We start from the raw sequence: 27,171 nt of genomic DNA on the forward strand, positions 1-27,171 counted from the left end.
GGGATGCATCAAGGACTTCCTATAATTGCTGCTGGTCAGTGGGCAAAAGAACCATATGGTATCACCTGCTTCTTTGGTGACTGAAAACTTGCAGAATGGGTATCAACCATTTCAGAGAAAATGGCATATAAAACAGTAGTGCTCAATTAAAACAATTTTGTCACTGAGGATGTAGCTCAGTGATAGAATGTTCGACTAGTAAGCAACGGGCCCTGTGTCCTAGGTTCCATATCCATCACTGCCAAAAAATTAAATAAATAAATAGAAAATTAAAAATGTTTCAAAATAATTTCATTCTTTCTGAAAAAAAAATAATAAAATAATTTCCATATAAGCTTTGGCTGTTGCAAAGATTTAGATTTTACTATACATTACATATGATTTTATTTATTGAAAATATCTACTTTAAGGAAGAATTAACCCAGGATCCCTGATTTATAAGAAGTAACTTACATGGGCAGTTTCTAAAATTCATACTCTTGGTGGTTCTATATTAAATATCCTGCTGTCAGTGCTCAGTGATGCTTAAATGCCTTAATTGATTGGTTTTACTGCAATGATAAGCACTCTCTACTTCAATACATAATACCCTACTGTTTATTTTCAATATACCAGCAAGAAAGATCCTTTAAAGGGCTGGGGATGTGGCTCAGGCGGTAGCGTGCTCGCCTGGCATGCGTGCGGCCCGGGTTCAATCCTCAGCACCACATACAAACAAAGATGTTGTGTCTGCCGAAAACTAAAAAATAAATATTAAAAAAAAAAGAAAGATCCTTTAAAATGTAGAAGACATGCCATGTCTCTGCTCATAATTTCCTAATGTTACCATATCACTAAAAGTAAAGCATCGAATTCCATTCTCTGGCCTTTGGGGCCTCCTCTTTTATTCTGAACTCATCTTGTTTGTACCATCTTTCTTTCCCCTTTTATGCTCTGACATTGGTTCTTCAGGCTATTTTCCTTGCCCTATTGTGACTGTCCTTTCTCATTAGAATTTCTCTCCACTTTCTGTCCTCATAAAAACACCTGTAGTCCTAATACTTTGCTGGAATGTGTTCTTCTTAATACTTTTGCCATCTTGAAAAAAATATATATATCACTTCTGAAATGGCCTGACACCTTTTCTTGGCCAGTGTCTCCTGATTTCTTTTGTTATTTTCATGCTCTTTCTTTTGCATATCTCTTATCATCTTTTAGCTGCCTATAAAATTGAATCACTCCTTATGACTGTTACTCATTGGTTATGTGGCTTTTTCTACTTTAGAAACTATAAGCTCCATAAGGATTATTTTCCTCATAGTTGCATCTCAGGGGCCAGAGCAGTGTCCCACATAAAATAGGCACTCTCTAAATTTATTCATTGAGCTAATGATTCTGTGCCACTGCCAAATGCTAGGCACTCATTTATGTTTGGGTTATATCAGTGAGCAAAACTTCCCTGCTTCAATGCACCTTCAATAAACAATAAAGCAGTGCAGCAAGATTTACATGTGTTTTCAGGTAGAAAGGTAAACATAGTAAAGTCTGCAGACTTTTTGTTACAGAAAAAAAAAAAAGAAATAATCAGGTCTCATCTCTTGACCTCTTGATATAACCCTGGAAATGTCTTTACATATATATTTTTCTAAATAAGAAAATAAATATGCAACACAAGATAGTAAGTGTTCAAAAAAAAAACCAATAAATTAATTCATTCCCTTGAAATAATTCAATTGAACTCAATACAGATCCTACTTTCTGAAAATAATCTATTAAAACAGAAACTTACATGGTCTGTGACACAACTGCTATTTGAAATAGTGACAAATAACCTTAATTGTTCCAGCATTCAAAAGAGATTTAATAATTGAGGAATATATACCCTTTAAAGAAAAACTGTACCCCAATTAATCAAGAAAACATAGGAAATATAAATCAGTACTAAAATTATAATTAATAAAATAGTCTTATTAAGATTGCTAAGTTCAAATGAGTCCGGGAAATGTAGCCTCTAGACTTTCCAGTCTTTGTACACTGGACAGAGATCAGTACAGATATCCAAGTATCTAACTAACGTATTCACTGTGATACAACTAAATTGGGCTTTAGAAATATTACAATGGAGATCAAACATGCCTACTGCAATGTATAAAGAAACAATTGCTATAGATATATTTTTTAAAATCCTAGCACTATCTGGGACAAATCTAATCATCTTCTAATAGTGATGTCACAGGGCATGGATTGATTCAGGAACTTCTTCCTGGTGAACATTTTATTATAAACAGAAAATTGGGAGAAACGGGAAAGTTTCTACAGAATGCAAAGTGCCAACTAACATAAAACAGAATGATCTTAACATAAAATCTAGGAAAAAAAAGAAAAGAAAAGCCACTAGTAAAAATGTGTAGTGGAAACTTACTTTGCACCAAGGTGGCTTTTTATGCTTTTGTTGTTGTTTTTGTTGTTTTTATAAGAGGAATTGGATCCAGGGCCATTTAACCAATGAGATACATAAGAAGCCCTTTTTTTAGTTTTTGTTTTGAGATAGGATCTTGCTAAACTGTTGAGGCTATCTTTGATCTTCCAATCTCTCCACTTCAGCCTCCTGAGCTGCTGGGATTACAGGGGTGCACCACCATGCCTGGTGCTTTATATACTTTTAAAGCATAACAAAATGGTAGAAGTATTTACTCTCTTACTTGATGTATACTAAACAAGAAAATGTAAGGAGAAGCTACTATCTTCAAGCTATACATAAGTACATAGTTAGAACAATCTTTGATATTTTCAAGCTGGAGCTCTTTTTTATAAATAGAATTTGGAAGAAAAAAAGACTCATGGTAGGGAAACAACTTTCAAATTTATTTACTTTCTAACTCCTAGAACTTGTGAATATGTTACCTTATCTTCCAAAATTAACTTTAAAGGTGTGACAAAGGTAAGAGTTTTGAGAAAGGGGGACTATCCTGGACTATTCAAGTAGGTAACTACTTATCACATGATTCCCTAGAAGAGGAAAACTTTCCCTGACTAATTCACAGAGGGATACAATATAGCTGAGTTGATGATGAAGGAAGAAAGCTTTGAGACAAGGAATGTGAACAGCCTATAGAATTTGGAAAATGCATTTAATTATTATTTCTTATAGTCTTCACAAAGGAATGTAAGCCTGCTCAAAACTTGGCCTTAACCCAGTCAATCCATGTCACTTCCAATCTATAGAACTATATGATAATAGATTTGTGTTATTTTAATTTACTAAATGTGCAATAATTTGTGACAACAGCAATGAAAAACTGATACACAACTGTAACAAGTATTTTTATTGTTATACTTTTTAGTTCAATGTACTTGAATCAGAGACATGTAAGAATCAGATGAGGATGAGGGACATATTGGCAAATGGCCTTCAACTTTTTCATATACTCAAATACAGTTCTGTTATGAGTTCTATATTTTCTTCTTAACTAAAGTGAATTTCTTTTTTTTCTTTCTTTTTTTTTTTACTTTTTATATATTTAACTTTGAATTTGGACCCAAACTATTCAGCTATCACATGCAGAGTAAAATAGAAACATATGACTTAACTAGATTCCTATGTTTGTGACTATTCCAGAGGTGAGTGAGCTGTCCTAACAAGAAAAACTTAAAATTTTTAATTATATTCTTTAAAGATATATAATATTTTGGGCTGGGGATGTGGCTCAAGTGGTAGCGCACTCACCTGGCATGCGTGCGGCCTGGGTTCGATCCTCAGCACCACATACAAAAATGAAGATGTCGTGTCTACCGAGAACTAAAAAATAAATATTGATAAATTCTCTCTCTCTCTCTCTAAAAAAAATCTTAAAAAAATATATAATATCTTATAAAATATTTCCAAAAATAATTTCAACTTTGCTGCTGTGTCATAAAATTATACTGAATAAAATTTCATCTTTTTCTAAATCTAAGTAGTTTTTTGGTTAAGTATTTATGATGGTTCTCTCTAATGGATTGCACTCAACTACCACAACATGTTTTGTGTGATGCTTGGTTCTCATTGTTCATTTTTAACAATTGTTTCCTAAAGTGACATTTTATAGATCAGAATGGAGAAACCAAAATCAAGCAAGACATAGCAGTGACCCTAATTCTTAAAATGTATAATATTCCAATGCCATTTGATCTCGGTACACATCCATGTGTCCCTTGTTAGGAAAAGAGAATATGCTTTGCCTGAGGTGCAGAATAAACATTTCTTTATTTTTTTTTCAAATTATAGTTTATATTAAATAGTTGAAGATTCTGTAACTCTGATATCTACAAAAGTGACATGTTATTATTCATCAAAATATATCGTACCTATTTTTAAAAAATGAATTAGTCAATGAAAATTTACTTTTGCTGACTTGAATTTCTTAAAACATTACATTGTGCTTATGTACATATATGTGTATATTTTTAGAATTATTTTGGGGAATCAGTAGTTCTAAAATACTTAGCACAAATACCTGAAATGCATATTTGGACCCTCAGTTTTGAATATGAAATGAGAAACAAAATTTTCAGAGAAGATTTTCTGAAATATTTGAATAAAAAATTATTACTTAGAAGTATGGAAAGGATGTATTGCTATTATGCTATTAAATAATATTTAAGCATACAATGCTTAAAGTTTACCAGTTCATGTTTACATTTAATTATTATAAAATACATAGTTGTACAAAAACATTAAGTACATTAACATTGTTCCAAAGTCATCACCACCTTCTGTCTCTAGAACAATTGAAATTTTATACCCATTAAATACCAACTTTCTTTTCTTCTCTGAAGTTCCTGGCACCCACCATTTTACTTTTTTTTTTTTTTAACTGTCACTATTAATTTATGATTAGTCTCGGCTTGGGAAGCTGAGGCAGGAGGATCGTGAATTCAAAGCCAGTTTCAGCATCTTAGCAAGGTCCCAAGCAACTCAGAGAGATCCTGTCTCAAAATAAAAATATAAAGAGGACTGGGGATGTTGCTCAGTGGTTAAGTACTCCTGGGTTCAATCCCCAGACTTTCCACCCAAAGTTCTGACTACTCTTCTTACTGTATATTAGTGAAATTATACTATCCATCTTTTTGTCACTTCCTTATTTCCTGTAGTATAATGTTTTCAGAGTGCATCCAGGTTGTAGCACATACCTGAATTTTCTTCTTTATTAAGGATAAATAATATTTTATTCTATGTATGTTTATGATATACTGATTCATTTGTCTGTTAATGAACAGTTGGGTTACCATCTTTGGTTATAATGAATATGTTGCTTTGAACATGACTTTACAGATTTTATTTGAATCCCTGTTTTCAATATTCTGGGGTACTTAACCCAAATGTAGAATTGCTGGGGATCATATGGTATCTCAATGGTAAGCATTTTGAGCAGTTGCCATAGAGTTTGCCACAGCAGCTGCACCATTTTACATCCCCCCTCCCCAGCAATGCACAGATGTTATAATTTCTCCCCATCTTTTTCAAGACTTAATATTATGTCTTCTTGAAAAGAATTGTTCTTGTGGTCAGTCAATTGGTATCTTATTGGAGTTTTGTTTGTAATTCTCTATTGATTAGTGATGTTAGGCATCTTTTCTTGTGCATATTGATATTTTCACATCTTTGGGGGAGAAAGGTCTATTCCGTTCTTTTAAATATGTACTGGTTAATCTCTTATTAGTTGTATGATTTAAAAATAGTTTTTCCCATCAGTGGGTTGCCTTTTCACCTTATGTTAATATTCTTTATGTGCAAATATTTTCAATTTAGAAGAAGTCCCCTTTATCTATTTTTTTTTCTTTTGTTGCCTGTGCTTTGGCATCATATCCAAAGTAGCTATTGCTAAGTTCAAAATCATAATTTTTTTTCTTATTTTATTTTATAGCGTTTATAGTTTATGCCTCTTATGTTTAGTAATTTCATTCATTTTGCATTAAATATTGTGTCTGGCCTAAGGTAAAGTTTTATCTTCATTAAATTAATTTAATTTATTTATTTTCAATATATCCATTAAATGATCTTGGAACACTTGTCAAAATCATTTGACCATTTATGCAAGAGTTTATTTCTGAACTTTCTATTTCATTCCATTGTTCTTATGTGCCACCCTATTTTGAATATCATGACTTGCTTCTCCACAGGCCCAAAAGCAAGGAAGTCCAGCTGGCCAGTTCATCATGGAATGAAACTTTCAAAACTGAGTTCTTGTTTTCAAGTCTTTATTTTATTTTGTTATTAAAAAAATATATCCCAACATAGAATTGGTGGATCATATTGTATTTTTATGTTTAGCTTTAAGGGGAATTGCCTTAATTTGAGCCAAAATAAACCTTTCCCCATTTAACTTAATTACCACAGGCATTTGTTATAGTGATATAAAGATGACTAACCCAGACAATTGGCAGCAAGAATTTGAGCAGTCTTTGTTGTTACTATACATAATGGTATGAAAGAGCTTTTGGAATTGGTTTGCAGGAAGAATTTGGAAAACCATGAAGTAGGATGCTAAAGAAGGCCTAGAATGCTGTGAATCAGGCTTAATGGCCAATTTGAGTGGGGGCTCAGAATTCTCGTAGAAATGCAGTCAATGAGGTTATGCTCATGGAAAAATGCAGTATTCTAATGGGACTTGGAGTAAAGTTCATTGTTGTTTTTACTGTAGCAAAAAATTTGACTGAATTTTCTTCATACTTTGATGACAGAATCTCTGGAAGATAAAGGTCTTAAAGATGATGGTAGAGAAAATTTTAAGCCACAAACTCTCAGGCAGTAGCACTGGTTTTACTGGTTACCATGATCCAAACTTACAATGATTCTCAGGAATAAAAAGAAATACAGCAAAAAGATTTGAAAATCTTGCTATTTGGCTACAAAAAGGGTACATTTAAAGGTGCCGTCAAGGAGGCTCTGGCCAAGGAGGGTACAGTGATTATAGTCTAAGTGCTTTGCATCAGCAATATAGAAAAGATTCCTGGAGGGCATCTTAGGAATCTTCAAGACCATCTCACCTCAAAGGTGCAGAAATGCAAATTTGTTTCAAATGATTTCCAGGGAAGAAATATTTCAAAAACAGCCCTGAGGTGACCTGCATGCCCCAAAACATGCAGAAAATAATTTCCCCAGAATTTTTTTTTTTTTTCACTCTATTCAGCTAGCACAGCATTCGATTGCTTTGGAGCAATTTTATTCCTCTGTTCCTTCTTTTTAGAATAGGAATATTTACCTTGTGTCTGTCCCACCTTTGTTCCTTGGAAGCATGTAACTTATTTTTTGAGTTCAATGTTGTCTCATGATTGAGTTTTTCTTAATTCTCAGAGGGCACTTTGAACTTTTGAATAATACTGTAACAATTAAGACTTTGAGGAGTCAGGGGATAGACTGAATTGAATGCATTTTGGCTTGCAAGATGAACATGAACGTGAGGCACACAGTCAGAATGCTATGGTTTGCCACTGTGTGCATGACCTTGAAGGTGTTGGTGGGACTTCAGCCCCTTCCTGTTCTTCTATTTTGAGCCAAAACAAACATTTCATTCTTTTTTTTTTAAATGATATCATATCTGCCATTTATTTTTTTTTTATTGGTTGTTCAAAACATTACAAAGCTCATGACATATCATCTTCCATACATTTGATTCAAGTGGGTTATGAACTCCCATTTTTTACCCCAAATACAAGTTGCAGAATCACATCGGTTACACATCCACATCTTTACATGATACCATATTAATGACTGTTGTATTCTGCTACCTTTCCTATCCCCTACTATCCCCCCTCCCCTTCCCTCTCATCTTCCCTCTCTACCCCATCTGCTGTTGTTTCATTCTCTCCCTTTTTTTCCCCTTTCCCCTCACAAACTCTTATATGTAATTTTGTGTAACAATGAGGGTCTCCTTCCATCTTATAGGCTGAGTATCTCAGGTGTTTGTAATTGTGAGAGAAAGCTGACTAACACAAGGAGTTTAAAATCTTTGATATAATTATAAAATTAAACTTCCTGAATATATCTTTTTATTGTAGAGAAATTCAGTCAGCAGCTATAAAACAAGTAACTAAATCCTTAAGCTTCTTTTAGTTTAAAGGTTCTAAAAATGCTGAGTAAAATGTACTATTTCTTCATGGAATTATTTGCTTAAGTTCGAAGTTTGTGGGTTTTTAATCTCATCAATATTTTATTGATTTTTCTCATTAATCATTTTCCTATTATTTTATCTGAGATTTTATAATGGTAAATATTAGCCCTGTAGGTATGTCATGAAATGCAAATTTAAAGTTAATTTGTAGTTTATGAAATAGTAGGATATCAAAAATCAATTAGAAAGGATAAAAATAGAAACTGATTTTTGAATTTCTACTAAATATTTGTACCAAAATGAAATAGAACTTGTCTTGCATGTGCAGCTGTGGATAAAAATCAATAAGAAGCAAAAGTGGATGAAAATAAGTTTACAAATGAAAATATTCCACATAATTATGAAGGTTTCTTGATGTTTCAACAAAAAGGACATCAAAAGACTTGAAGAGACTTCTTACATTGGACCAATACTACTGACTGAAAAAAAAATTATGTTTTACATACAGTGAATTTAGACAGACTAATTATACTCATAGGAAGTGTGCAAAACATGAGGTGGGAGAAAAAAAATCTCTTTGCTTTACTATTATTCCTTCTTTCTCTTTCTGGTTTTAAAAGTTTTGGAATGACTTTTTTTACCTTAAGAGATTTCATTCAGAAACAGGATATCTTCTGCTGCAATATGTATGGAATTATTTAGGAACACATATTTCTACTAACATGGACATCCTCAGAGAAACTAATTAATATGTGTGGCTGAGAAAAAAAAAGTTTTCTTAATTACATCTGAGTTTTATGGTTCTGTAATCTTCCAAAAGAGTATAAGTTCAAAAACAGGAAATAATTTTTCATCATGCAGATGGGAAATCATGACTATAAAGGTAACAGTTCACATATATAAAAAATACACTGTGTGTGATGTGATATTGAGACCAAAGGGTATACACTATGATAAAGCACATAAAAACAGAATGAAAAAAAATCATATTTCTAATAAACTTATATATAGATAGATCAAAGCTGGTACAGATAATAAATGGGAAATGCATATTTTAAATTAAATTGCTGTTTCTAAAATAACAATAAAAATAGAAAAACTGACTCAGAATAATTTTTGGGTATTACGAAGTTTGAGCTGGAGATGTAGCTCAGTAATAGAGTACTTAATCAGCATGTGTACAGCCCTAGTTTCAATCCCTAGTATACCCCAAAAAAGTCTGACAAACAATTTTAATGCAAAACTTTGCATATTTAAGGCAGTAAAAATTTTCTGTTAAGTAAATATCTATTGAACATAGTATATGTGTTATTTTCATGAGAGAAAAAAATTTAAATATAAATTAAATTTTAAACATACATTACAACCGTACCATTAGAAATTCTGATATTATAGTCTAACATATTTAAATAGAAAATTATCATGATCTTTATCAACTTAAAGACCCATAGCTCTAACCAATCAGATTCTAGCTCCTTTTCACTGATATTAGCTTCAGGAACCAGTGCAAGCCAACTGCTAAGGAAGAGTCATATTGAAACTCTGCATGAAGGTTAATTATGTAAAGGAAAATTAAACACACACACACACACACACACTTAAACGAAATATCTGAGAAATAAATATTTAAATCATAAAAATGAATATATTTATATATTTAAAATGAGAGGAAGTGGGCAGATTGCTTTGGTTGCCTTTCTTATGGCTGTAATCTCATGGTCCAGATGTGGATTCTCTCTTTTATACAAACATGGCTCTGGATGCAGAATTCACAAAATTAAGTTGATTAAAAGTCTAAAACCTATGCCAGGATGTTGATTTATTCATGTACAAAGATGTCTCTTCTGACCAAACTGACTATTTAAATATCTGTAATTCAACATCTCTGTAATCAGGTATTAAGACTTAAAAAAAAATCAAGGGCAAATTAATAAACAAGTAAACACAAATGATTTTATGAGATGGAAAAATCATGAACACAGAAAAAGGTTGAGTTTGAATCATATAAAGATTAGGAAGAGATTATAGATAGTCACAATCTGAAAGAAAGCACACTTCTCTAGAATCTAAAAGTTTTTAAAAGTCCATCAAATACAATGTGTTTTAGAACTAAAGAAAGGATAATACTAATTTTTGGATTTCATCAAATTTTGCTTTGAATTCTGTGTAAAATATATTCTTAACATCAACAAAAGCATATTTCAGACATATTTAAATACCAAAATGTAGTTTACATTTTATTTGCTGTAGCATATTACACTGAAATCTTGCACAGAATGCAACCTTTTTAAAATATGCATTGGGGATTTATCCTTGTTTTTTATCACAAAGAAATGCCACAGATATCAAATCTCAGTTATTTTACTGGTACATTCTCTGAGGATGACTTTCTGAAAATAATTCTACATTTATAGATTGGTTCAGTTTAGACAGTTATGTAGTAATTACACTTCTAGATGTGTAATCAGGAATATTAATAGAGTGTATGAAGTTTTGAGAAAAGAAATTTCTGTATGTCAGAAACCATCTTCTCCTGATAATAGGAATGAACGGATGTACCTGTGAGAACACTCGTTTCTTAGACATGTACTCCAAATTTCTCATTTTGGGATGAAGTCTTGAAATTAATTGCCTCAGGAAACATGGCAGGGATTTGTCATTCTGTGAAGCCAAACTACCCAGGTCCTCGCACCTTCAAGTCAGCCTCTGTTATTTGGTGTAAACTAAGGAAGCAGTTTCCATTCTTGCTGCTTCCCAAGGGCAATATCTTAAGAGCCTATCAAGACTTGAAGTCTCTGAAATATCCATTACTGCCTAACTGCTCCTCGTGTTCTATAGGAAGCATAGCATGAGCTTTCTACGGTATTGTTAACCAACACTTGAACCAAGTTTTTAAGGTTCTACCGTGCGTATTATCTTTTTCTCTTGGCTTACTGAAGAACTTAATCCCTCCACTTTCTTTCCTACTAGAAATTCCATAGTCCTTTTAAAATTTAGTATTTCTTAACTACACCTCCTTTCCATACACATAAACATAAAGCCCATTTTTAGGAATTTTTTTTCAAAGAACTGATATATAGATTTGCCAGTGTGGAGAACTCACAATAATTAAAGAAGAAAAAAAAAAAACACTCAACTCTTTTAATCAAATCCAATTCCTTTTGTTAAAAAAAAAATCTACTTATTAATAATGTTTACATACAATCTAAAAATTAACATTAATCTTGATATTTTAATCTTGTGCCATTGTTATACTGTTTCCTTTATCAAAATATTATAAATGACTAAAGCTTTCTAAAACTTATATTATGATTATATATTTAATATTTTGAAATTTGTATATAGGAAAAAATAGTTTACCAATATTTTTGAAATTTAGATTATCTAGGTATTCAGCCCCTAGAAGTACCTCAATTTGTCACAATGGGAAAAATATTCAAAGTCTAATTCTCAATTTAAATACATTCTTATTTATGCAGTAAACAAAAAAAAAATCATGAAAAGCTCAATGTTTTTGATGAATGAATAATAAATTTATTTCTATTCATCCAAGCATGTGCTCCTATAAAAGACATGATAGAACTTGCTATTTTTCCAGTGTACCACAAGGCTTTCCTTCCCAAGTAATCTTAACCTTGTAAATTGCTATTTTCTTTATACTTCTCTGTGGGATTATCACTTTATTCCCACTCTTTGATTCCTTGATCCCATAGTGATGTAGATTGTGCTGTAATTGTTTCAATAGCTCAAAAGAGCTCTGATTTCTATGGGTTATTATTTCTCGTTCTTATTGTTGTTTGCCAGCCAGGCACTGATAGAGAGAGGAAAAAAAAATGTTTTTTTCTAGAGAAGTTTGCCTATGCGAACAGCAGTTGAACAGCTGTCTTAGGAAGTAATGTTTCCATATTTCACAGCTTGCAGCCACACTATTAATACCATTTTACTTCTCTAATGGAGGTAATTCTTAAACACCACAAATCCTAATTATTCGAACAGCAGTGGGCCTTAATTCATAACCACTCCTTCTGAAAACAAAAGAACTTTAGCCAGGAATAGAATGCTTGCAAAGGCCCTCCCCCTCCATCTGATGATGAACATCATTTCCGGAAATACTGCTCCCTCAGAGGTGATAATTACCCCTGTGAGCAGCAGGCAGCATCCCTGCTGCTCCATGGTGGTGCAGTTAGCAAACTCAAACTGTCTAGAGTCTCTCCCCTACCCCCTGTGCTCAAACGTTCCCAAATTATCTAATCATCGCTTATTTGGGGAGGGGAGGTTAAAAGAGTATATGAATCATGCTTATCCTTTTAAACTTTCTATTTTTTAAAGGAAATATCCCACTGGTATGGTGTACATTCATTTCTCCCCCAGAAATTTTTGTTCTGAAATAGAAACAATTCTATTGATCTAATTATTCAAATAGTTATACTTTTCCTAAGTTATAAAGAGATCTGTAAATAGAAAAAGAGATACTATTAACATGTGATGTTTCCATGTCTCTGAATCAATATATGTTTCCCTCTGTGCTTCTCCTTTCAAACAGGACCTGGCACATACCTCTATTTAGCAAGGACTGTGGTCTGAATGTGTGTTTCTGATAGATTTTCATCAATAGTTTTTAAAAGCCTTAACAGAAGAGTCATTTTTTTTTTTTTAGGAATTGTAGTATCATGCATGACAAGTATATTTGTACAATAAACGCATGCTCTTACCTGATAGAATGTAGTAATATACTAGATGTTAATATGGAATGAATAATTAAATGCATAAAAATGCATGAATAACAAGTATTACCAATAATGATAATACTGGCATCTATCTATACACCTATCTAGGTACTTATATAAATATAAGTATATATATATATATATATAAATACAATGATTTGCCAATGTTTCTGAGATTTTGATAAATTAACAAAATCTTACAAATATTTATTTTGCTAATCATATCTTCATTGTTTTCTGAATTTTTTTAAATTGAAAAACTTAAAGTCACTTAGTCATATATAATTATTGTATACTGAATAAACAAATATTGAATGAGTTGATATTAGGTAGGAGAATCAATATGGAATAGCCCATCAAAGGTAGAAATTTGTTTTAAAAGGCTACTGAACTCAGATTTGGAGAGTGGAATTTTCTTTTCTGAGTCTGTCATAACAGTGACAATGGAAAGTTTGCTTTACTTTTTTCCCCCTAATTTCTTTATATTTGTAGTAAAGGAAATGCTTTGAGTTGTGAACTGTGGTCCACGTGGTGTTAGAATTCTACAAATGCACATAATGCAAATTTCAAGGTAGGACTTGGAGCAATACTGAGTTGACTGCCCTTCTCTTGTTTGGTGTCAGAACTGAGAAGCAGTTGTATTACTGGACCCTGGAGAAGTCCTTGCTGTCTTTGCTTCCCCAACACCAGTGGTGTCACAGCTGTAACACAGCTGCTAATAATTAGCCTTGATTCATTATATACATGATTTAATGAAAGGATTTATAGACTGGGGGAAGGAAGGTGTTCTACAGGTAGTTAATGATTCTTGAAGCTCACACTGTGCTCATTATAGCTAATATTATCTCCCTTTAAGAGAGGTGTGATGTGTAACCCTCTATTCAGTAATTATTTGCTAGAAAATTGAAATTGGACTGACTTCTGAAATTACTTATGTCACATGCATCACCTAATCTTATTATATTCCTTGAGAACTGGCATGTATTTGACTATCCTTACATAATTTCTCCATCTTTAAGACCTCAGAGAATATGCAGTGTGGATTTCTGGTACATGCAAAGTCTGACTTTATGATCACTCTTTTCAAATATGATTTATCTGATGTTAGAATATCTGATGATTGAAGCATTTCAACATATGCTCCTTGCACATATCCTTTACAGTGTGAGTTGAAAGTATACTCCCTGAAAAATACTTGTAAGAATAGTATATTTCATTATTGTTTTTCATTAATATTTTGCCAATATAATGTATGGTAGTAATTATGCAACATGATTTCCATGATTTATAGTTTCTTTAATAAAAGGAAACAACAATAGAATATTAAGGTGTCTTTCTCTCTATATATATAATACAGTATATAATTATATATATGCTTATATATATTCATACACATATCTATATACATAATGTAGTTTTATTACTTAAAGGCCAGTAAAGGATAATATTCAAGTTTAAGAAAAAAATGCTAAAATTAATATAAAGTTTGTAAAATTTAAAATATATACATATGATTGACATATAGTAATATATTTTTGTTGATATATTTGTGGGGTACAGAGCAACATTTTAATGCATTTATGCAATGTGTAGTATTCAGATCAGAGTAATTGGTATATCCATCACCTCAGTAGATTACCATTATTTTGTGTAGGAAAATTCAAAATTTTCTCTACCAGTTATTTTGAAATTTGCTATTAATCATTATCAATCAGTCATATTTATTCTGCTGTATTGTAGAACAACCCTTCTATCCAACTGTACATCTGTACTCATTAAGCATCTTGTCTCCATTTACCTCTCCTCCAATGTTGTTGCAAATAACCTAATTTTATTTTTTATTGGTGAATAATATTCCATTGTGTGTGTGTGTGTGTGTGTGTGTGTATATGTATATATATATATATATATATATTTCCTGGAATGAGATAATATCTCATTGTGATTTTGATTTGTATTTCCTTGATGTATATGTATACACACAGTAAAAATGTTTACTGATGGTAAGCATTTTTGTGTGCTTGTTGTACAATTGTACAATGGTTGTTTAGAAATGCCTATTCAAGCTTTTTTTTAATCGCATTTTTAAAAGTTTAGTTTTAACTATTATGTTTTTTAAGTTTCTTTCATATTCTGGATATTGATCATTTTTTTTTCAAATGAAGGCGTTACAAATATTTTCTCTTATGGCATTTCCTTTCTGTGTAGAAGTTTTTTTTTGTTTGTTTGTTTGAAGTAATACCACTTGTATATTTTTGCTTTATTTGCCTGGGTTTTGAGGATCATATCTCAAAAACATTTGCCCAGATCAATATTCTCAAGCATTTCATGAATGCTTTCTTCTAGTAGTTTCATGTCTTAACATTTAAATCTTTGATGCAGTTTGAGTTGAATTTCTTTTCAAATTTAGAAAGTGTTAACTTGTTTAAAGAAAAAGTAAAACCTATACTCAATAATAGGTTAACATGTGATAATCAGTATTTGTGTACATTGCATAATGTTTAAATCAGGTTAAATATATTTATTTCCTCAAATATCTGTTAATTCTTGGTGATGATAACTTTCAAAATCTTTTTTTTCTAGGCTTTAAAAATGTAACTTGGGTTGAATGTTATGTCTAGGGAGAGACAGGGTCTAGGGTTATTTTTCCACATGTAGATATCCAGTTTTTCCAGCATCAGCTATAGAAGAGAATTTTTTCCCCCAATGTATTTTTTTTTTTTGGTGTGTGTCTTTTTTACATTTTTTTTTTACTTAGTTACACATGATAGTACAGTGATCTTGACATATCATACATTTGAATCAGATGGGATATAGTATCTCATTTTTCTGAGTATACAGGTTGCAGAATCACATTGGTCATGCAGTCACATATATACACACAGTAATAATAATGTCTGTTTCATTCTACTGTCCTTCCTATCTCCCCAACCCCTCCCCTCCCCTCTCTCTAGCTTCCTTTGTCAAAAATAGGTTGTTTGGGCTGGGGTTGTGGCTCAGCGGTAGGGCACTGGCCTAGCATGTGCAAAGCCCTGGGTTCAATCCTCAGCTGCATATAAAGATAAATAAATAAAATAAAGGTATTGTGTCCAACTACAACTAAAAAATAAAATATTAAAAAAATATCAGTTGGCTATAAATACATAGATGGATTTCTGGATTCTCTTTGTCCTTGGTTAAATACATTCTCAGATCATTTGTTTGTCTGTAGCTATTGTGAATGGGATTTATTTTTCAATTTCTTAGAAACTTTATTATTAATGTATAAAAAAAATCTATTGATTTCTGTATATTGATGTTGTAGCCTTTGACGTTACTGAATCTGTTGATGAGCTCTAAGTGATTTTTGTTGAAGTGCTTAGGTTTTTCAACATATAAACCACATTACCTTAAAATAGGTATAATTTGATTTTGTGCTTTCTAATTTTAAATTCGCTTTCTGCCTCTTGCCTACTGCTCTGACAGTGAGAGGGGTGGGAGTTGCCATTCCTGTCTTGTTCCTGATCTTAGAGGAAATGATTTCAGGTGTTCACCCCTTCAACATGATGTTAGCTGTAGGTTTGTCTTATTTAGTCTTCATTGTGTTGAGGTAAATTTCTTCCATATCTAAACTTATGATGATATTTATTATCAAGAGATGTTGAACTCTATTTAATTATCTTTCTTCATTGATTGTTTATGTCTTTTATTTTCTTCATATGATCATGTGAGGTGTTCTTGCATCCCTAGGTTAAATGATACTTGATAGTGGTGTACAGGTTTCGGTGTGCTGTTGGATTTGTTTTGCTAGTATTTTGATGAGAAGTTTTGATTCTATGTTCATTATAAATATTGGTCTTTGATTTTCTTTTTTGTTTGATTTTGCTATTAGAGTGATGTTATCTTATGAAATAATTTTGGAAGGGTCTCTCTTTTCGGTTATTTGAAATAGTTTTGGAAGATTTTGATTCATTTCTTTTGTAATGGTTTGGTGAAATTCAACATTGAAGCCACATAGTCCTGGGCATTTTTTCCATTGGAGACTTTTTTTTTTTTTAACTGATTTAATCTTTTTACTTGTTATTGGTCTGTTTAGGTTTTCTGTGTTCTGCTGATTCAATTGTGGTAGGTTATATGTGTGTAGATTTTTACCAATTTTCTTCTAGACTTTCCAGTTTTTTGAAACATCTTTCTTCATAGTAGCCCCTAGTATCAGTTGTTGCATGATGGTGTTAGTTGCGATATCTATTTTCTTATCTCTGACTTTATTTATTTAGGACTCTTATAATTTTTCTTTGTTAGTATAGCCAAAGCTACACAGTTTTACATTTTTAAAAGACTGGCTCTGTTTAATTGATGTTTTATATTATTTATTAGTCTCTGTTTTGCTTATTTCAATTGTAATCTTTGTTATTTCTTGTTTAACTTTTGGGTTTGGATTCATCTTGTTTTTCTAGTTCTTTAAGGTACATTGTTAGGCATTTTATTTCAAATATGTAATATATTTATTTCATATATATACATATATTACTATATATATATTTATTTATTGCATTTATTGCAATGGAATGACCTCCTGGTACAACATTTGGTTATATGCTATAGATTTTTGTTGTGGAATGTTTTAATATTAATTAGTTGTGAGACGTTTTTAAATTTCTCTTTTGACTCATCGATCATTAAAGTACATGTTATCTAATTTTTATGTGTTTGTATGATTTTTAATATTTCTCCTAGCTTTATTTCATGGTGGTCAGAGATGATGTATGCTATGATTTTTTATTTTTATAATTTGTTGACTTGTTTTGTGGTGTAAAATATGGTGTATCTTTTAGGTCGTTGCCGGAGAGTTACTGTATTCCTATAGCGGTGTAGTATTATTTCGTTTTTCATGGTTTATGTTCCTACATTGATATTTTGGGTCTGAAAGATCATATAGGCTGGCTTCTGTAAAAAAAAAAAAAAAAAAAAAAAAAAAAAACACTTTCTTTTGGCAATGTGCCCCAAGATTGGATTATACTTCTGGGTGTTTAAATTAGTGTTATTTAGTCTGTTCAGCTGCAATCAGGGTCAGTAATCCCTGAAGGATTCTTGGTGGGCTACGCTGCACAGGTTGTAAGCTTGACCTGACAGCTGGGGTGCAGCTCTTTTAGCCAAGGTAGGTCTACCTGAGGCCCTTCGCAGAGCATACCTAGCTGTTGTGTGGAATTCTGCAGTTTCTGTGGGACATCAGGACATAGGGTCAGACTGGTGGAACGACACAGATGAATTGTGGATGGTGTGGCAACAAAGATGAAAGGCCTACCAGGTTCTGAAAGCCACTCAAGGGTAAGTCTCCTCTATTGGGCCCAGTTGAATGTGTTGTAATATTCCTAGTAGCAGGACAAGGCCTCTAGCAGTGACTACAGACCATTCAGGTGACTTGATAGCTCTTCAGGGGACCAACCTGCACAGTTTAACACTGCCCAGCTGCTTTTAGGATTGTAGCTGTGTGGGTAGTACCATCAATCTGTTTCTCAGGGTTTTGCTGAGTCACTCAGGGCCGACTGCTGGGTTGCTTACCAGGATCTTGGTTGGGTGGAAAGGCTACGTTGTCTTTCTGCTTTCTATAGCCTCAACAGGCTGAGCTTCTCAGAAAGGACTGAGTGAGATGGCCTATCTGCTTGCAGAGGTCCCAGGAGCCTTCAGAACTTAATGGAGACCCACTTGGACACTTTACAAGTATATGGCAATCTAGTTCACTCAGAGTAGGTGGCCAGTTGCTTCCCAGGGCCCTTTAAGTATAGGGAGTACCACCTGCTGGATTAAAGGGCTGTGTCAATACAAAGATGGTGGAGACAGGCTCATTACTGCTCACATGACCGTTCTCAAGATGGCATTGCACAGCATTAATCTGGATGATGTGGAGTAAAATACATGCTAGGTTATTTCTTCAGGAAAATGTAGCTATGTTATAAGCAAACAACTCCCCAGATTGAGCCTAGGGCTGGCAGGGGCTTCAGATTTCTCCCACCACAATGGCTTCATACATCTATAGTATGAGTTAGGATTGCTTGAGGCATCCTGCTTACCCTTTCCTTGCCAAGTGAAGTGCTTCTTGTTTTAAGGTTGTTCTTGAGACAGGGTGGTAGGTGCTATGTGCTTAGTCCTCTTCTTTATAAAGTCAGCATGTATCTACATTTTCTGCATATCCTTTGCCACATCCCTAATGCACTCCAGTGCTCTATTTCAAACATCCCAAAAATATAGCTATTGTTTTTTTCCTTTGTAAAGGGAAGTGCAGCAGGCACCTCTAGTCAATCATTTTGTTGATGTGACTCCTTTACCTAGACATCCCCAGTCACAGAATGTCTCAGGTACCAGTATTAATGGAAGCATTAATAATGCTTTTCTATGTAGAAAACAAAAATAACAATATTCTATTTTGTTACAGTGTCTCCAGGATGCTTTCATTTCACCTCACAGTTTAGTGAGGGAAGAAAGAATTCAACGGAATTCAAATTTACCAAAATCAGATTATTGCATATTTTACTTTTGAGTGATAAACTCTTTTTCAGCTGGGGACAAGTTATTTTATTCATGCAATCTTATCTTAATTCTATATGAAGCTTGTGCTTTTTTATTCCCTAAAACCTGAAAGGTAATGTTAAATGTAGAAGAAGTATTTTTCTTATGAGAAAAATCCATACATTTTAGTCTGAAGTTGAAATACAACTGTAAAAATAGTTTTGTTTTGTTTTTTAATCTCTTCTTTAACCTAGTCCCCATTGCTAGTCATGACAATTTTACAATCAGGACATACAAGTTCAGTGATTTTGCTGCAATAAAAATGTGTTTTTAAAGTAGATTCTTGAGTACTATTTGATGGTATAGTTTTAACTAAAACAACAACAACAACAACAACAACAGGAAGACAATTAAAATACTCTAGAGATCTTACTTTTGACCTGATCATAATAAACACTGATTTGTGATGGTCTTAACTTGCCCAATTTCCTTGTTTCTTTGTCATTTGCATACTTAAAGTGCAGTTGAATTTGCAAACGTTGCAGTAGAGTCTATTGTTTGAGAGACCACATAATATTTCATTTTCAATTTAACAAAGATTTTCAAATTGTGAAATTTTCTGATTTCAGTGTTTGAACACATAGCAATTCAAGGAAAAAGAAAGAAGTGCTTGAAAATGGAATACTGTGGGACATTGTGCACACAATTTTGTAATTCCTTTGTATTTGTAACTGAATCAAAACTGAAAGTGCTTCAGAAAAGTGGAAACTCGGAATATAAATTATAAAAGTCAAAGATGATTTCAAATCACAGGAGAGAGACTATATCTGGACCTCAATAACTAGGAATAGGATTTGAGAGTCCCTGGAGTATTTTTTCTTTCTTTTTGTTACCATTTCATATGTTTGGTATTCTCTTCACAATGTCCTCCTTCTGTCTCATTAAAGTCAGCTGTTCCAAACAAGAAGGGATTTGGGCTACAAATAGCTCTACATTGCTTTTGCCTTGCAAGAATGATTGTTATTCATTTCAATGTTTAAAAAAAAAAAAAAAAAAAAACTTGGGGACAAGACACTGATTGTCCCCAAATTGAGGGAAAAGGAAAATATGCACGAAAATTTGATTTCCCTGTGCAGATGTCTACTCATTGATGAAACATTTGTTGCCAATAGCAGTTTTCAAAACAAATATAGGTGTCGGGGAAGTGGGAGGGCCTACATAATGAATTATAGATCAGTACCACTGATATTGCTCCATTTAAGGTATTTTAGCTGGTCAGCTATGCCTCAAGTTGCAAAATTTAAAAAAAAGATTAATTTTAGAAGCAGAGTTCAAGGAATTCTGTGTAAATTAGCTAGACGACTCAATGACCTAAGATGAATCATATATCCTCTCTAACCTTTGTTTCTTTGTATGTAAAGTGGACATTAATTCTACTCTAAGACTATCAGCAAAATCAGCAAAGATTAATGATGTGCTTAAAATAAAATTTTAATGGCTCAAACCCATGAAAACTTAGTTTTCACATATTTAGAGACACACATTGTTTGCCATAAATTAATTCTCTGTTTAATTTAGCTACTTGAAGACTCAAAATGATAGAAAAAGTTTTGAATGCTTGTCTGTGTGATAGAAAGAAACAGAGATAAGAGTTCTGATTTACTAATTCCATGATGCCTTTTGAAGTTGACATCTTACTTTTTTCTGTTTATAGTTCATTGGTTGGAACAAGTCACTTGGTCCCTCTCAACAAGTGGCCCTTAAGGAATAATCCCACACATTCCCAGATTTAGGATTATTAAATAGTGAACAGAGTACTATGTTCTTTTTTCACATACAAATGGCATGTAACTTTACCCAGAGATACAATATGGAATTCTTATCTGCTCCTGGCATCAGGTGCAAAGTGGAAGTAGTATGTAAGGAAACTTGATTTGGAAATGAAACTGGATTCTCTACTGCTGCAATTGTGGTGGAGAGATGTAGAGAGTAGTAACTTGGATTGTGGTCTTTGACTGCCTTGGAGCTGTGTTTGTGCTTTGCCAAGGGAACTTACTGTGCAAAGGAAGAGGACAATATTGCCCAGAAGCTATGGTAATGCCCTGCCTGAGAAAGTTCTGTGCAAAGATACAGAACAATATCAGTCTTGACCTTGAGCTCAGACACTAGCTGCCATGAATAGAGAGTTCTGAGCATAACAAGATATCTATAAAATACTGCAAGTTCTGCAAACTTCAAGTTTGCCTGCTTTGCAGAAACTTTTTCACAAATAAGCTTTTGATGAAACCTATATAATAAACATGACTAGTGGCTCTGGGTCACTGTTTCTCCATCAGAGGTCGGTGTCCCACCTGGTCCCAGCTTTCTCTTGAATTATTCAAGTGAGAAGGAAGCAGAGATTTCACTGAGTGAAAGGGGTTCTGATAGGGGCTTTCCATTAAAGTGTACTAGTCCAAGGGCTTGTATGGCTCCTGGTTAAGGGCAGTACTCAATATTTATGCTAATCAGATATTGGAAATTGCCAAGGCTATTATTTAGGCTCATGACATTCTAGCTGGTTGTGACATTTTGACCCTTGAGATTGAAATTTTCTGTAGGTCCCACTCAGGTTTTCGGAGCCTCTCTGGAACAAAGGCATCATCTGGAAGGTTTGGAATGTTTCTACAGGACAATCCGTTTCCACAGATCAGCCTGTAGATTCCATTTTACTTAGAGAAGACATATTTTGCACCCATTGCCCTAATTGCCTTAATTACTTGAATGTTTTACTATGTGTCTCTGCAAGCTATTCAGAACTTTTTTTTCAAATATACTGGTGACTGAACTCTTGGGCACTCGATCCCTGAGCCACATCCCCAACCCTATTTTGTATTTTATTTAAAGCCAGGGGCTCACTGAGTTGCTTAGTGTCTCGCCATTGCTGAGGCTGGCTTTGAATTCCCTATCCTCCTGTCTCAGGTTCTCAAGCTGCTGGGATTATAGGCATGTACCATCATGCCTATTAAGTAGTATTTATTGATATCTAAATCAGGGTATTATTTCTATCAGGCTCTTTATCCATAATCCCTATGAATTAGAATTAAGCTGTATGATGCATCCAGGAAACAAGATAATCTCATTTATTTTTTTCAGAAGAAGAATAAATTACAGATTTGCAGGTCAATTCTAAAATCTACCTGGATAGCTACTGTAGAGTTAACTTCAGTTCATTTTTCTCTCTATATATTTATTTCATTCTCCCCGGGAAATTATCTTTTTTTCCATCTATATACTAAATCTCAGGTAAAAGAGGCACTGAGAATCATATCCTTCTTGGAAATTTAGCAGCTCATTCTTTGCCAGCTTTCTGTGTGTAGGAGACAGAAACTTTTCAACAGTCATACATTTGATATCTGTAGTATTTCTGCTATATTCTTGTCTTGAAGAGTCATATAAAATTTTCAGCCTAAGACACAGTTTCATTGTGTTCAAAACAGTAGGTTTTCTGTCTGTTTGCTTCAGTTAGTAACATGTGCTAATACCCACATCCACATTATTTTTTTTCTATACATGCTTCTCTGGTAACAAGTCTTTGCTTTCTTGATTCTATCATGCTGTCCTTTCTCAATTGCTAGTATCTTAAATATATCAGTTTTCTCTAAAAAAAAAAAAAAACCCACCATTTTAATTTTCTTTTTTGGAGTCATCTTTTATAATAGAAATAATTTATTGGAAGTCAAATCTGAGTTGAATTTGTAATCTGAGAAATCTAAATTGAGTCAGAATTTATTTTGAGTTTTACCAAATATTTGTTGATTTTTTCAAAATAATAGTAAACACATTATGTTTTTCTAAATAGGTTATTTTTGTGAAAAAAATCTATATTTTCCAAAGCAAACAGAAAATTAGAAGAGTGACATTAGTTCATATTTTTGAAAGTCTTTTTAATGTCTGACTTAATAGAAGGCAGATTTTTAACTTCATTGAAGCAAATGAAGAAAATCCAGCCTATAATGGTTATGGAATCAGAAAGTGATTGAATATTTTTATAAACATTTCAGATAATGCATAGACATTGTTTCTTAATATTACACCAAAACTCAACAAGTGGTAATTTCTTAAAAGTTATTTGTAATGTAAGCCTGAAACTATGGCAGATGCCAAGTGTTACAAAATTCCAAATGAGTCAGCATTTTTAAAAATAAGTGCCTGTGGTTTTTTTTTGCTTAAAGCTTCTCTCAGTTTGATGTATTTTTCTTGTCTGCCTATGAGAAACAATTACTTATTTCAAACTTGCAAGTGTCCATGTTTCATGACATTTCTCCTATTTCATCTGTCTTATTATCTGACTGTTCTGCAGTAATTTAATAAACAAACTCAACAGTAATAAACATAATCAACAATTCAAGTTATTGCTCTAGACCTGTGAGTTTGTTTGATATCAGAAAGGTGGTCATTCTCAATATCTACCTTTCACTATTTACATGAGCTGCAGGACCTCAGTGGTTCCATTTCTGTTCTGGTTACCAGTAGCTCATGTCTACTGCTCACTATGATGATGGAAAGAGGTATACAGTGGCAGCATATAGTCAAAAATTACATAAGTGTACACATGCACATGTAAGATAAGTATGTCCATATTTTGCATATGCTGTCTCCATACTTTATCCTCTTCGACAGAGGAAGAAAGAGAAAAGTACATGCAGGGAGAGGAGAGAAAGAGAGAGAAAATAGTTTATCAAGCAAAACATCTGTGTATTTTACACCTTTTTATTATTTATTTCTTTATTTATTTAGTTGTAGTTGAACACAATATCTTTATTTTATTTATTTATTTTTATGTGGTGCTGAGGATCGAACCCAGCACCTCACACTTGCTGGGTGAGCCACAACCCAAGCCCCTTTACATGTTTTTTAACAACAAAAATGTTAATAAAATTTTTAAAATTATGGTTATAGTTTGGATCTTAAGTGTCCTCAAAGGGTCTCTTTAAGAGGTGGAGTGAGAGGTCTTCAGGGCATTGGGAGTCTGAATGTGAAGGGCATTGTGAGACCTTAGTTTCTTCCTTTCTCCTCTCTGTATATCCTTCCTGGCCATAAGATGAGCATTTCAATTTTGCCATGTGCTCCTGCTGTGATGTGCTGTCACATACATCATAAGCCTAAAAGCAGGAAGTCCAACAGATCATGAACTGCAAACTCTAGAATTGTGAGCCAAAATAAACCTTTTCCCCGGGGGATGGTAGTGTACTCCTGTAGTTCCAAGAACTTGCGAGGCTGAGGCTGGAGGATTGCTGAGGCCTATCTCAGCAATTTAGCAAGGGTCTTAATAACTTAGAACATAATTAAAAAAAAAATTAAAAGGAACTGAGGATATACCTCAGTGGTAAAGAACACCTGAGTTCAATTCTCAGTACATACAAACAAAACCCCCAAAACAAAATAAACCTTTTATTCTTAAAAATGATTATCTCAAATATTCATATACTGATGGAAAGCTGAATAACACAATTAAACCCGAAAAAACCTAAAGCTATATCTTACTTCAAAATAAAATTGAGTTGTATATCTGGAAGAACAGACTAGAATATTTTGAAAACTTACATTTCTTTGGCTTCTGGTCCAGGAGATTTCCCTTTATAGGATTTCTTCTTTGATGAACATTTATTCTGGCATTCAGTTCTAGTCTGAAGGTCAATTATGCCTCTTGTGTTATTCTCAGCCACATGAGCTGCTGCTGGAAATCTAATCATGTTTTATACTGTGTCAAAGTCTGTGGGTACTTTAAAGTAACTGCTCAACAGCACAAAAATAAAGGGGGAAGTTTGACCTTTCTGAAATTCATCCAGGTTCTTTTTTTCTCCATTTCGTGACATTGTCACATAATATACTATTGTAAGAGAAATATTTGAGAAGAATTAGGGGAATCTTGTTACAAATTTTAATCATCTCAAATAACATGATAGAGTTTTGTGATGGTACAATTTCAGTGCATCATTCCATCATGAGCTCTCTATTATCCTTGTGTATGTAAGATAAAAGTTTGGCATAATATGCTGTCTTTACTTACTTTCCAGTAAAACATAAACATTCCTCCATAACCATTCAGAGATAATTCCTGACACTCTGCATGCAGCAACTTCTCTTTTGATTTTCATAGAGTAATTCCCAGCACTAGTAGCCCCTCCCAAATCTTAGATTTTAAAATATCCTAATCCATTCTCATTCTCAGTACAAGTCTAACTCATATGCATAAATTAAGATAAAGCTATGGTTTTCTCTTATATAATTAAATACTTACTAAAAATGGAGTTATGTTCTTGGTGGGAATTCCCTACAGTTTTTGGACATGATAGTTAATTAATTGCCATAAACATTACTGTACTATTTCTAAAATTATATAACAATTACATGTGACAAATATTTTAATAATGTTTAGTTAGGGCAAACATGTCATAATTACTTTTTACCCTGCACTAGAATAACCAAGTTTGTTCTAAATAAAAAATATAATTTATTTAAAATAACATATCCCTGGCCATAATTATATTATAAATATATATCTACATGCTTCATGATAACTCAGTTAATATATAAAGATCATGTGTCTTTAGAAATTTCAAATTTTATTAAATCATTATAATATATGCTTAGCTTTCTAAAACAGGTCATTTCCATGTACAGTAACATGGAATATGAAGATATTCTCTATTGTCTGTATTTAGGTCATTCTCTACTCTAACCATACTTCAAAAGGAAATTTAAGTTTTTTGTGTTTTTTTTTTCCTAGACTTGGGTGCTAAAAGAATGTGGATTGGATCTCAAGATACATGTGTCATTCTTCCATTGTAAAGATCTTCATTCCTTTGACCAAGTAATTCCAATTTTGTGAGTGTCAAGTACCATATATGTAAAATGGAAGATGGGCCACATTTTTTCCAATATCCATTCTACCTCTAGTAGCATTTCAGAATATTTTTGATCTACCATAATAGTTAAATCACAATGTGCATTTCAAGATATTTGTTGATGACAAACTACATTTTTCCATTTGTGAAAAAATAAAGATGATAGAGCTTAATGTGCATGTACTTATTTGGTAAGAATTAGTTATTGATTATCAATGTACACATTAGTCTAATGGCCTAGAAAAATGATAATTTGATGATAATTAATACATTCCTTGTACTTTGAGGAAACATATCAGTGTGATAAATCATCAGGTTAATCTAGAGATCATGTATAACTCATAGATGTTCCAAAGGATATTAGTGCAAATGAATGCCCATTTTTAGATGATAATTTAAATCCAATTTATCATTTTTAAATACAACCAAGTGTTACAAATCTACTTTCTTAAGGTGTCTTCCTATTATTTTATTTGCACTTATTACCACATGATGACACATAATCATGAGTGCTTAGTATAGATAAGATACTTTTTGTTTCATCTATTAATATTTCCTTTGTATTCACATAAAATAATAAACTTCATTAGAAGAGAAGCTATTGTCTTCTATTTCTTGAAATGGCTTTTAATCTGATCTCACTGAGCAATTAAAATACCAGGTTGCTGGCATCAGGACTCTATACCCATGGGCTCCGGGCATATTGAATGTAATATATTTCTTGGGTTTTGAGTATAACCTATAAGTTAAGGCATCTTGTGGAGATACTAAAACCAAAATTCATGCATTTGAAAGATTTGTCTGAGTTCAGAAAAACCCATGTAACTGGCAGCTGAAACCTACTGTATAACTAATGCTGTTAAATGTCAATCACACCCAGCATTTACAAAGGGGAACCTAGGGAAACCCTTGAGCCATGGTCAGGTGCTTTCACTTTTGTTAGGGCTCTCATGACATTTGTCTTGTGGGCTCTTACGATATTTAACCCACAGTATGGGT

General features: G+C 32.9%; 1 long non-coding RNA gene across 1 annotated transcript in view; it reads right to left on the minus strand.

Moving 5' to 3' along the window:
* Positions 1-24,936, minus strand: part of LOC113181764 (uncharacterized) — a 58,431-nt gene extending 33,495 nt beyond the window's left edge. The window contains exons 1-2 of the long non-coding RNA XR_013344430.1: positions 24,869-24,936; positions 3,707-3,778 (exon numbers count right to left, since the gene is read on the minus strand). This is a non-coding gene — a long non-coding RNA (uncharacterized LOC113181764). The remainder of the gene's footprint in view (positions 1-3,706; positions 3,779-24,868) is intronic.
* Positions 24,937-27,171: the final 2,235 nt, after the last annotated feature.

Source organism: Urocitellus parryii, chromosome 10 (genome assembly GCF_045843805.1).
Source record: "Urocitellus parryii isolate mUroPar1 chromosome 10, mUroPar1.hap1, whole genome shotgun sequence".
NCBI lineage: Eukaryota > Metazoa > Chordata > Mammalia > Rodentia > Sciuridae > Urocitellus > Urocitellus parryii.